Source organism: Benincasa hispida, chromosome 3 (assembly GCF_027475165.1).
Source record: "Benincasa hispida cultivar pf3 chromosome 3, pf3_genome.v1.1, whole genome shotgun sequence".
Taxonomy (NCBI): Eukaryota; Viridiplantae; Streptophyta; class Magnoliopsida; order Cucurbitales; family Cucurbitaceae; genus Benincasa; species Benincasa hispida.
Window position 1 is genome coordinate 78,142,117 of NC_143480.1, and position 12,051 is coordinate 78,154,167.

General features: G+C 45.6%; 1 pseudogene; it reads right to left on the minus strand.

Annotated features, from left to right (window-relative positions):
- Positions 1 to 326: 326 nt before the first annotated feature.
- The window catches only part of LOC150037546 (uncharacterized), a 36,418-nt pseudogene continuing 24,693 nt past the window's right edge, over positions 327 to 12,051 (minus strand).

Genomic DNA, 12,051 nt, shown 5'->3' on the forward strand with positions numbered 1-12,051 from the left:
TTTTAGAAAATTACAATGGGGAGGGAGGGAGTTATTTTGATAACTCCCATCAACCTATTTTTCTCTCATTTTTTCGTGCAACACATAAGACTGGGGAAGTTGTGTTTATTATCTTCATCTTCTTCCTTCCATTCTAGTGCTCTCTGTGTGTGAAGATAGAAAAATCTCTCAGCAGGAAACTTTTTCCTTATCCCTAACGAAAATTAAAATATAGAAGCCTACACCTCTCTATTGATTCTGATTCTTGAGAATAACTCGGACTCTTTTTTGGTGGTGATCCTTTCGAAGCAATTGTTGCTGTCTTTCTGTGTAACTCCATTCGTTGATCATTCACATCTTTCTCGACAGTCTTCAAAGACATCTTCATCAGCATGCTTCACATTTTCATTATTTTCCATACGAATATCAGCAGAAAGAATAGTAGCAATATTAACGGGAATATTTACATCAGAGAACACAACAATAGTATAATCAAGCTTATTAGAAGTGAAACCAACAATATTACCATTTTTATCATCACTTACACTTTCCTTATTAGGTAAGCAAGTAGAAATAGAAAAATTAACTACAACATTTTCTTTCCCAGTAATCACACCATTTTCAACAACTTCGTCAGGAAGATTAGCAGAAATATTACAAACATCATCATGACTACAACAATTCACAACAGGATTACTTGTTTGAGACAAAGGATTTTCAGCAGAAAGGATCATCAGAGTCAGGGTTCAACTTGATAGAAGTAACCACTGACCTAACGACATCCTCAACAATATGATCTGCTATGTTATCTCGTGAACTACTCATAATAACATTCTGATTATCAATATCATGTATGGAAACCTCAGGCATTGAAGGAAGAACAACTTCTGTAACCCTAACATTTACAGATTTAACAGACGAGGAGTCCCCAGTAATAATAGCAGTTTACCATCATTAGCAAACCCTTAAATCAAATGAAATTTATAATATCAAACTCTATAACTACTACTATAAAGGCGTAACAATAGTGGCAAGTTTGGGTCGATCCATAGAGAAACGCGAATATAGTTTCGAACTAATTAGAATCCCTATCTAAAGCATCAATGAGGGGTTTTTGGAATGGATTGAGTGTCGATGCGAGAAAAATAAAATGTGGAATTTAAATTGCAGAGAATTGAAATGAAAGAAAAGTAAAATGGCTAGCTTAGGACTTAGGATCCACCCAATGTTTGATTGATCGTAGGATTACTAAGGATTATTTCTCTAATTAATTACTTCATTAAAAAAGACGCTCAATTAATTGGGTTCATTAATGTCCATAAAAATCTTACATCTACCCTAATTAGACTAATAGCTTAATCGTTTGGGAACGATAATATCCATAACAAATAAACATTTGCTTTTGATTCAATGGATTCAACTAAGATAATTAAAAACCTGGATAGCCTATGTTATTAATCAATTTCATTCTTGAATGCATTAATCATGCAATGTTGTGAAAAAGATCTAAAAAGTGCCTTTATTACCTTCAAATTTAGAACTAATATTACTAGTTTTGTTTCATTTGATGTGGTTTATGGAGTAATTTCAGGAAACTAAGCATCAAGAACCATTTGTGCAAAAATGATACAAAAACCTGGGGTAAAACTCCAATTTTGAGCAATTGGGGATTGGCTATGGAATTAGGAAGAAACCAAGGACCCAAGATCAAGAAAACAGGAAAATTTGGAAGGCAATTCGGGGGAGCCAGCGTTGGAAGAACGTTGCAACACTGCTCCCTCATGCTGTAGACCCGAGACCAATTAGAAACAGGGCATATGTGTGCATATGTGTGCTCATGTTAGGAACTAGTGTTAAGTGTTGGGAACCACCGAACTTTTTCTGTATGTATGGTGTGATTATGTCGTTGTTCAACCTCGAAGAATGTTTAAGTTGTTAAAGTACTAAAAGCTTATTGAATGTTTAATAATATATCTAGGGTTTTCTAAGCAGGTTAAGGAAGTCAGTTAGGAAGTAAGTGCCACAAAGGGTTGGTAACTGTTGTCATCCCATTCTCTTGTGGATTAAGAGGATAATCTGGGAATGTAGATCGACAGGTATGTGCACACGAGGATGGGCGAACGAGCGGATGGTCCGCACAGTGTGTGCACACGAGGGAAAGCATACATGCACAGGAGTGCAAGGGTGAGTTGCAGCACACTACAGCTATGCACGCGAGGCGTCCACAGGGTCAGCAATAGCGCACGCATAGAACATGCGAGCATAGGCGTGACAATTTCCGGTATGTCAAACCTCTAAACCCCTATTTTCCCTCTGTTGTTTAGGAGACTCTCACGTTAAAAATAAAATAAAATAAAATACGACCAATAAAAGCTTAATTACCACCACAAAAATTGAGAGGGACCTAAGAACTTACTTACCCTCGAGTGTGAAACCACATATTTTCCTGTAATGCCACAACCAAGCCCTAAGACCAAGCTTCCCGTGCTCTAACCGACAAGCTCCAAACCTCTCATTTACCTTCGATTTCAAGCCTTTCCTGAGCTCCAAACTTCACTATAGCCTTCTGATGACAGGCATAAATGTACGTTATTATAGGCCTTTTATTTATAACTATGAGAGTTGTTAAGTCTATATGCGGTGATTGTACTAAGAATTCATGAGAAAGTGAGCTTGCGTTGGTCAACAATGAAAATCTCGACGTTATTTTGCATCCAAATGTCTATTTTTATAGCTAACGCAGGAATCGATCGCATGCGTGAATCTCGCCATCATAGAGGCGTCACATACGCGATCGCATACATTCGACACATGGATGTTGCGGCCATTAACCGCATGCGTCCATCGTATAGAGGTTGCGGCTACAGGGTAATAACCATAATACAGGGATGAACGCAAGAGCGGTGGAATGCGATGATACTTCGGAAATCAAGCATGAACACATACCTTAGGAGTATCATAAGGTGATGTTGACATTTCACCTACCACGCCGTTAGTAGCAGAGATTCAGAGCAGGTCCATCACGCCGTTAGCAGCAGAATTTCAAAGAAGGACCATTAATGTTGTCGGCGATCAAGCTCTATAAATAGAAGCCTTAGAGCACAACTTGAAATCATCCGAGCTTCTGCCTTCGAGCAGATCCTTGTGATCTAGACGAAAGCGTGAGAAGATATTTTTGAGAGTTCTTCATTCCTCCTACCATTCCGAGTGACGATCGAAGCTTCATCGGAGATAGATCTCGAGAGAGACTACTCCACCCCCATCCATGGCACCACTGGCAGCCTTGACATACATCTGATGGAAACAAGACATTGCCCATCTGGCCCTCCATATCTCTTCTATCTCTGTATTATATTACATTGTGGCTTAAGAGATTAATACATTTTGTGATCAATGCATTTCTCTATTTTCTTTGATTCCATCTTCATTTTCTTATCATCCTTTACTTTCACTGTAAAGACTAAGTAAGATTGCTAGAGTATCGCATACTCAATCATGTGACATAAACATATGAAGCAAGTAGCAAACCACCGAGACGTGTGCGTTTCGCGAGTGTTGTGAGAAAATCTTGTTTTCATAGTGTGATGTTTTAGCAATGGTTGTCTATAAGCGGATGCAATGCTTTCCTATGAGCTGATCAACATAGCTAACTGCCTGGGAGGATAAGTGGTGGAACGCATTAAGAAAAATAAGCAGTGTTCCTAGAGATAGGAATAATCTTATGTCAACAATGTTTATGTGATTACCTTGTCTTATGAGCGCATCATTCATCATTTAGGCATACTTAAAAGAGTAGTCTAAAAACTAAATCTAGGCTTGAGAGAGTCAGAATGGATCGCATAGGCAAGAATAGAGGCTTAGAGATAAGCTCTGTTTTCTATTACACAGCGTATGCACCGTATAGATAGGATATGAAAGTGTGTGGTCACATCGCATGCGTCCAGAAGTAGGATACGGTGGTATACGGTCATCTTGTTTATGTGTAGGAGCACGTGATCAAGAATAAAGACTTAGACATAAGGCCTCTCGACACTATCGTATATACATCGCATGCGTCTTTGTCAAGTGTGTGTAGCATAATCGCATAGCGTATGTTGGCTGGGGTTACCCTTGCGATCAAGCTTAGTGATGCAGTGAAGTCATCCCTGCCATTTTATCTATTTTCCCATGCATTTTATTACACGTTAACTGTTGTCGTGTCTCTATCTCTCATAGTCATACTTCCACTGCTTAATCTGTTAGTTAGGAGTAGAAGTAGCGCATAGCCCATAACCTTCAATATTCTTTTATTCTTCGCCGCAAACACTTTACTTCATAACATTTAGCTATAAGTCCCTGAGTTCGACCTCGAATCACCCGAGAAACTTGCGATCTCATTATACTTGGCGGGAGAGCAAGAAAACTTGTGGCAGGAACACATGGTCATTGCATAGATTCTTAGACGCATATTGCATATCCCTTAGTCCAACGCATGACCAGTGACGCATGGAGAACGAACGATGAACGCATATTTATTTACTCCATTTTCCACCCATCACCTTCCTCCAACATTCTCCTTAACTCTTCTATGCTTTTGCTCAGTTTTCTCTCGTTTTGCACGATGGAAGAAGAAGAACCTGAGAGCTGTCTCTCTCTTTTCTCACCAAGTCGGCCAAACATTAAAATACCAAGATCCAGCTTCAATCTCCAGTTTCCAGCTCCTACTTGAACTTTTTCCATGTGGTTTTAGCTAGTTACTTCCTCTATTCATTAATGGAGAAGATAATTTATTAAAATCAACCAAACAATATCCAATTTTTTTTTAGTTTTCAATTATCTCTCTCGAGTTTTACTTATTTCCCTCTATTGATTTCTTTCCGTAATTTACTCAGAATTACACCCTAACCAGCCCATTATATCTCAATTCAATCCTTAATACTTTAAATTTTGCAAAATTCAACATTTTTGCAAATGTTAACTTTTAGTTTGAATTTAACCTTTGACTTTGACCCATTGACTTTGATTTAAACCCAAGCATTCCTACCTTATTCACAATTCTCACATTTACCGCACATCAACTTGTTATCCTCAACACACTTCAAAAGACTAACTTATTAAGTAAGCGAGAATGAATTTAAACTTGAATACTAAGCTCCATCTTCTAATCATCAGCATTTCTTTTCTAGGCGTACTTATGTCATTTAATCCAATTTACTTATTTAGATTAATTTTAGGCTTAAGCAAGAGGAAAAGAAACAAGGGCTTAAACCTTATCCACTCATAATGTGCTAAGATGTAAATCCAATAATGGAAAATAAAAAATTACAAGAATAGTGCATGGAATGAAAAATACAAAGAGAATAGGGTTGGAGACGTCCAAACCGAGTATCGAATTGTTGGGGATGATGCCCTAAACTCTCGTTAGGTCCTGTAGTTTGTAAACACTGTATTGAACAAACGCTAGTGATGTAATAATACATGATATTTTCTTCATTATTGTCTATGAAACATTGGATGTTTTACTTGCTTTACCACAAACCAATAAACTAAGATCCCTGGCTATCATTGTAACTGAAGCATGTATGCGGAGACATACAAGTAGATCATGCCTTAAGTGATAACCAAAATGGTCTGTAGTATATGGATATAGGAGGGAAACCTTATCCTAGTAATGCTAAGGCTGCGGCCCGCTTTGTGGAATGGTCACAAGTGTTGTGACTGGTCACAGATGGTCTGATCCTGATCATTCGTGTAGGGTACATGCGAGCGGGGCGTCTTATACAAAGGAGTTTGTATAAGACCGGACCACGAAGTGTTATAGTCTCGTTATATAACATCGTTCATGAAAAAGACTTCACTTCACTAGGATGACTATAGGTAACATGACCTCAAACCTGAGTGAGTTGGGAACTCCTGCCTTTGAAGGTGGTCCTTTGATTTACATGAATGCAAGTGGCCAGATTGCCAACTCAAACCTACCACTTTAGGGATTCGTCTAATTGAGGAGCTGGGAAGTCAACTAGGGACCCAATTTTTGTGCGCGAACCTTCCGTCACGAAAAAGCGCGAAAACGGACCCAGGGGTTAAGAATGATGAAAAAAAGCCGTGTTCAAAACGGTTTGGGGAACGGAGCTCGTTTGGTGCCCGAAACAGCCCTCGGAGCCATCTTTTTGCTCCCGAACCTTCCGGCACTCAATTGCGCAAAAACGGACCCAGGTGTTAAGAACGATAAAAAAGAGGCGTGTGCCAGACGGTTTTGCGAACGGAGCTCGTTTGGTGCCCCAAACGGGCCCCGGGACCCCACGGGCTGCGTCGGGGGTCCGTTTGTCGTGCGCGAACATTCCGTCACGAAAAAGTTCGAAAACAGACCCAAGGGTTAAGAATGATGATAAAAAGTTGTGTGCCAGACGGTTTTGCGAACGGAGCTCGTTTGGTGACGGAAACGGCCCCCGGGGCCGTGGGGGCAACTTTTCGCTCCCGAACCTTCCGACACGGAAATGCGCGAAAACGGACCCAGGTGTTAACAACGATGAAAAAAAGGCGTGTGCCAGACGGTTTTGCGAACGGAGCTCGTTTGCTGCCCCAAATGGCCCCCGGGTTGTCGCGGTGGCTTGCTGGAGTGTCGCATGGCTTGGCTGGGGGTGTCGCATGGTGTCACAATCGCTCTTTCGGAAGCTTCTCTTAGCGATTGTGCGGCACTTGTTCCCGCTCACGAACAAGCCAGCCAACTCGATTACGGACTGCCGATGGCACACCGAGTGCCTCTTGCAACCTCCACCCCCGTTTTAGGGAAAACGGTTTTAGAAAATGGGTTTGGAGAAAAGGTTTTCGTAAGAAGATTTGTGAGTGTGAATAAAGAAAGAAAGATTGTAGTAGACTAGAAAGCAATAAGCAACAACAACGGCTTTATAGAGTACTACTCCGGGTATGAGGAAATGATGGTTAGTCTTATCCCCATATAGTGCATTCTGAACAAAAAGCCAACTGGCGCCCTTGCATATGCAAAAGGGCGAGTGGTCACTTACAATGAAAATGTAAAGAAAGCAAGCTAATACAATACAACTGAAAATATGCTAGAAACAGGATTGCAAAATATGCTAGAAGGGGGTTGGATTGGGCATGCGGCCATGGGCAACAGGCCCTGGACAAGCATGACCGTTACATTCTCCCCCACTTAATTGGTTGACGTCCCCGTCAACCGACCTTGTTCAAAACCTGCGATGGCCGGAGCCGCATTCTTCAAGTCTTCGGCCCGCTCCCAACTGATCTCTTCATCGGGGAGATCCTTCCATTTCACCAAGAACTCTGTCAGTTCTCGTCTGGGTCTTCCACTGCGGCGCGTACGTTTACCCAAGATTTGTGCAACTTCTTTCTCAGCAAAACTCTTCATCGTGACTGATGGGCGCCTTAGCATGTTCCGTTGTCCATCCTCGGGTTCGGGATGATAGGGCTTCAGGAGGTTCACACCGATGACCGAATGAATCTTCATCCATGAGGGTAACTGAACCCTATATGAGGTTCTCCCGACCTTCTCAATTACCTCCACTGGACCTTCGTATTTCCTTACTAGTCGTTGGTCTCTCTGGCCTCGGAACTGAAACTGTCCCGGTCGTAGCTTGATCAGGACCTTGTCCCCAGCTTGAAACTCAAGGGCCCTCTGCTTCTTACCAGCCCATTTCTTCACTCTCCTTGATGCTCTTTCTAGGTAGGCGCGAGCTATCTCAGGGGTTTTGCTCCACTCTTTAGTGAAGTTATGTGTCTGAGGACTTTTGCCTGCATAAGGGCGGTCCACCAAGTGTGGCCTGAGTGGCTGTCTGTCGCACACTTCGAGGGTCGCCTTTCCGACCGTGGAACTCTGCTGGATATTGAAGCTAAGCTGAGTCATACCTAACAACTCGTCTGACTGTTTTCGACGCCCAGCCAATTCGGGCGGGGCCATCTGATATACCTTCCTGGCAGGCGGCTTTGCCCCTGGCAACAACTCGACCTCATGGTCAATCCCCCTTCGTGGGGGTAGGGACTTGGGCAAGCTTCTCGGCCTGACGTCTCGATACTCTTCCAAGACAAATAGATCGTCTTGGGGGATCTCCTCCTCAGTGGACTCAACCGATTCTACTGGGATGGTCATGAACGTGGGTTCGTCGTGGGCCGGGCCCCTCTTCAATTGGAGGGCTGAGATCATTCTCACTCCATTTGGCCGCTTGATACTTGCTTGGACTACGGTCGGTGTAGATCCGGTAATGACTAAGTATTTGGCGAGGGGCACTGGTATGACTTTATGTTCAAGTAGGAATTCCATCCCCAGTACCACATCAAAATCATCCATCTTGACAATCACGAAGTCGACGAGGCCCTTCTAGTCTCCTAACTTTACCGGAGTTCTCTTCGCTATCCCCGAAATCGGTAGGGCTGCGGAATTCACAGCTTTCATCTTTCCTGCATCTCTTTCCCAATTCAAGTTCAGGCGGCGAGCTTCCGTTTCCGCCATGAAGTTATGGGTAGCCCCAGAGTCAACCATAGTGGTTTTGGCCGATCTTTGGTTGACCCAAGCGTCCACATACATGAGACCTTTCTCTAGTGGCTCCGTCGCCTTTCCCATATTCTTCTGGAGTGCAGACAGAAATTTCAATGCCCCATCCTGGGATTCTCAACTTCTGCCGCTGGCTCGGTTACCGTCTCCTCTAGTTCGGCCTCGTCTCCGGAGGTAGAGGCTAATGTGGCTTGAAAAGCATTGAACGCAGTTTGATTTGGACATTCACGCGCCCTGTATGGCCCTCTACATATGAAACAAGACAGGGGGCGATTGTAATTGTTATGCTGTTGTGACGGCCCCCGCCAGTTGTTTCCTGACCTCGTTTGGGATGATTTACGGTCCCCCCCTGTGTTCTTGTCTCCTCCCCCAGGCCTGGGAGGGCTGAAACGGCTGTTTCTGTTTTCCTCATTTGAGGAAGTTGATTGCTTCTTCACATCTTGTGAGTCAGTGCTAAGGTCGTATAGTCGTTCAGCCGCCGCATAGGCAGAGGGGAGATTCTGTACTCTCTGTTCATATAGTTTTGCTTTTGCCCACGGTTTCAGCCCCTCCACAAAGCAAAAGACCTTGTCTTTTTCGGACATATCTCGTATGTCCAACATGAGTCCTGCAAACTGTTTTACGTAGTCCCTGATGTTACTTGTTTGCTTTAGCTCTCTGAGTTTTCGTCGAGCCAAGATCTCAACATTTTCAGGGAAGAACTGCGAACGAAGTTCTTGTTTCAATCTATCCCAAGTATCAATAGTGCAACGTCCTTCCTGTATGTCTGTAAATCGTGATCTCCACCACAGTTTTGCATCTTCAATTAGATGCATCGTTGCTATTGTGACTTTCGACTCTTCAGTCACTGTGTTCGTCGCCTTGAAGTATTGCTCAAGGTCGAAGATAAAATTTTCCAGGGCTTTCGCTTCTCGCACCCCACAGAAGGGTTTTGGTTCTGGGATTTTTATTCGGCTTACTGCCACTGCGCCCCCAGGTGGGGCTTGGTTCCCTACCGCTCGGATGGTGAGATTCACCCTCGCACTCACATCCGCTATCTCGGCTCTGACGACATCCAGGGCCGATCGAAAGTCTTCAGATAGGTCGGTTACCATCTGAAGTATTGCTTTTTGGGAGCTGTCCAGCTCTTCGACACGCTCCTCTATGTGGGCAACAGAACCCGAGGAGCTATCGCCTCGTTCAAAGTTGCCGGACCGTACTGTTTTGGTCTCGAGGGTCTCTACCCTCATTATCAATTCTCTGACGGGTAATCCGTCTAGGCGGCCTACCACCGCATCAATTCCATCGGCTTTCTCGGCAACTTCTTGTAGCCGAGTCTCAAGAAAACGAACATTATCTGGGACCTCTCTCAGGTAGAGCATTTGTTCTTCTATCTCTACCAATCTATCCACCTGGGACTTGATCAAGTTCTTCGTCGCCGACATGATCACTGATCTTCCCTCTATAAGCCAACTTGGCTCTGATACCAACTGTCACAATCGCTCTTTCGGAAGCTTCTCTTAGCGATTGTGCGGCACTTGTTCCCGCTCACGAACAAGCCAGCCAACTCGATTACGGACTGCCGATGGCACACCGAGTGCCTTTTGCAACCTCCACCCCCGTTTTAGGGAAAACGGTTTTAGAAAACGGGTTTGGAGAAAAGGTTTTCGTAAGAAGATTTGTGAGTGTGAATAAAGAAAGAAAGATTGTAGTAGACTAGAAAGCAATAAGCAACAACAACGGCTTTATAGAGTACTACTCCGGGTATGAGGAAATGATGGTTAGTCTTATCCCCATATAGTGCATTCTGAACAAAAAGCCAACTGGCGCCCTTGCATATGCAAAAGGGCGAGTGGTCACTTACAATGAAAATGTAAAGAAAGCAAGCTAACTAAACTAATACAATACAGGACATGAAAATATGCTAGAAGGGGGTTGGATTGGGCATGCGGCCATGGGCAACAGGCCCTGGACAAGCATGACCGTTACACATGGCATGGCTGGGGGTGTCGCATGGCATGGCCTGGGGGTGTCGCATGGCATGCTGGGGTGTCGCGGGGCAGGGCCCAGGGACCCAATTTTTGTGCGCGAACCTTTCCGTCACGAAAAAGCGCGAAAACGAACCCAGGGGTTAAGAACGATGAAAAAAAGCCGTGTGCCAGACGGTTTTGGGAACGGAGCTCGTTTGGTGCCCGAAACGGCCCCCGGGGCCCCGGGGCCAACTTTTTGCTCCCGAACCTTTCGGCACGGAATTGCGCAAAAACGGACCCAGGGGTTAAGAACGATGAAAAAGAGGCGTGTGCCAGACGGTTTTGCGAACGGAGCTCGTTTGGTGCCCGAAACGGCCCCCGGGGCCGTGGGGGCAACTTTTCGCTCCCGAACCTTCCGACACGGAAATGCGCGAAAACGGACCCAGGCGTGTGCCAGACGGTTTTGCGAACGGAGCTCGTTTGCTGCCCCAAATGGCCCCCGGGTTGTCGCGGTGGCTTGCTGGAGTGTCGCATGGCTTGGCTGGGGGTGTCGCATGGCATGGCTGGGGGTGTCGCATGGCATGGCCTAGGTGTGTCGCATGGCATGCTGGGGTGTCGCGGGGCAGGGCCCAGGGACCCAATTTTTGTGCGCGAACTTTCCGTCACGAAAAAGCGCGAAAACGAACCCAGGGGTTAAGAACGATAAAAAAAAGCCGTGTGCCAGACGGTTTTGGGAACGGAGCTCGTTTGGTGCCCGAAACGGCCCCCGGGGCCACGGGGCCAACTTTTTGCTCCCGAACCTTTCGGCACGGAATTGCGCAAAAACGGACCCAGGGGTTAAGAACGATGAAAAAGAGGCATGTGCCAGACGGTTTTGCGAACGGAGCTCGTTTGGTGCCCGAAACGGCCCCCGGGGCCGTGGGGGCAACTTTTAGCTCCCGAACCTTCCGACACGGAAATGCGCGAAAACGGACCCAGGCGTTAAAAACGATGAAAAAAAGGCGTGTGCCAGACGGTTTTGCGAACGGAGCTCGTTTGCTGCCCCAAATGGCCCCCGGGTTGTCGCGGTGGCTTGCTGGAGTGTCGAATGGCTTGGCTGGGGGTGTCGCATGGCATGGCTGGGGGTGTCGCATGGCATGGCCTAGGTGTGCCGCATGGCATGCTGGGGTGTCGCGGGGCAGGGCCCAGGGACCCAATTTTTGTGCGCGAACTTTCCGTCACGAAAAAGCGCGAAAACGAACCCAGGGGTTAAGAACGATGAAAAAAAGCCGTGTGCCAGACGGTTTTGGGAACGGAGCTCGTTTGGTGCCCGAAACGGCCCCCGGGGCCCCGGGGCCAACTTTTTGCTCCCGAACCTTTCGGCACGGAATTGTGCAAAAACGGACCCAGGGGTTAAGAACGATGAAAAAGAGGCATGTGCCAGACGGTTTTGCGAACGGAGCTCGTTTGGTGCCCGAAACGGCCCCCGGGGCCGTGGGGGCAACTTTTCGCTCCCGAACCTTCCGACACGGAAATGCGCGAAAACGGACCCAGGCGTTAAAAACGATGAAAAAAAGGCGTGTGCCAGACGGTTTTGCGAACGGAGCTCGTTTGCTGCCCCAAATGGCCCCCGGG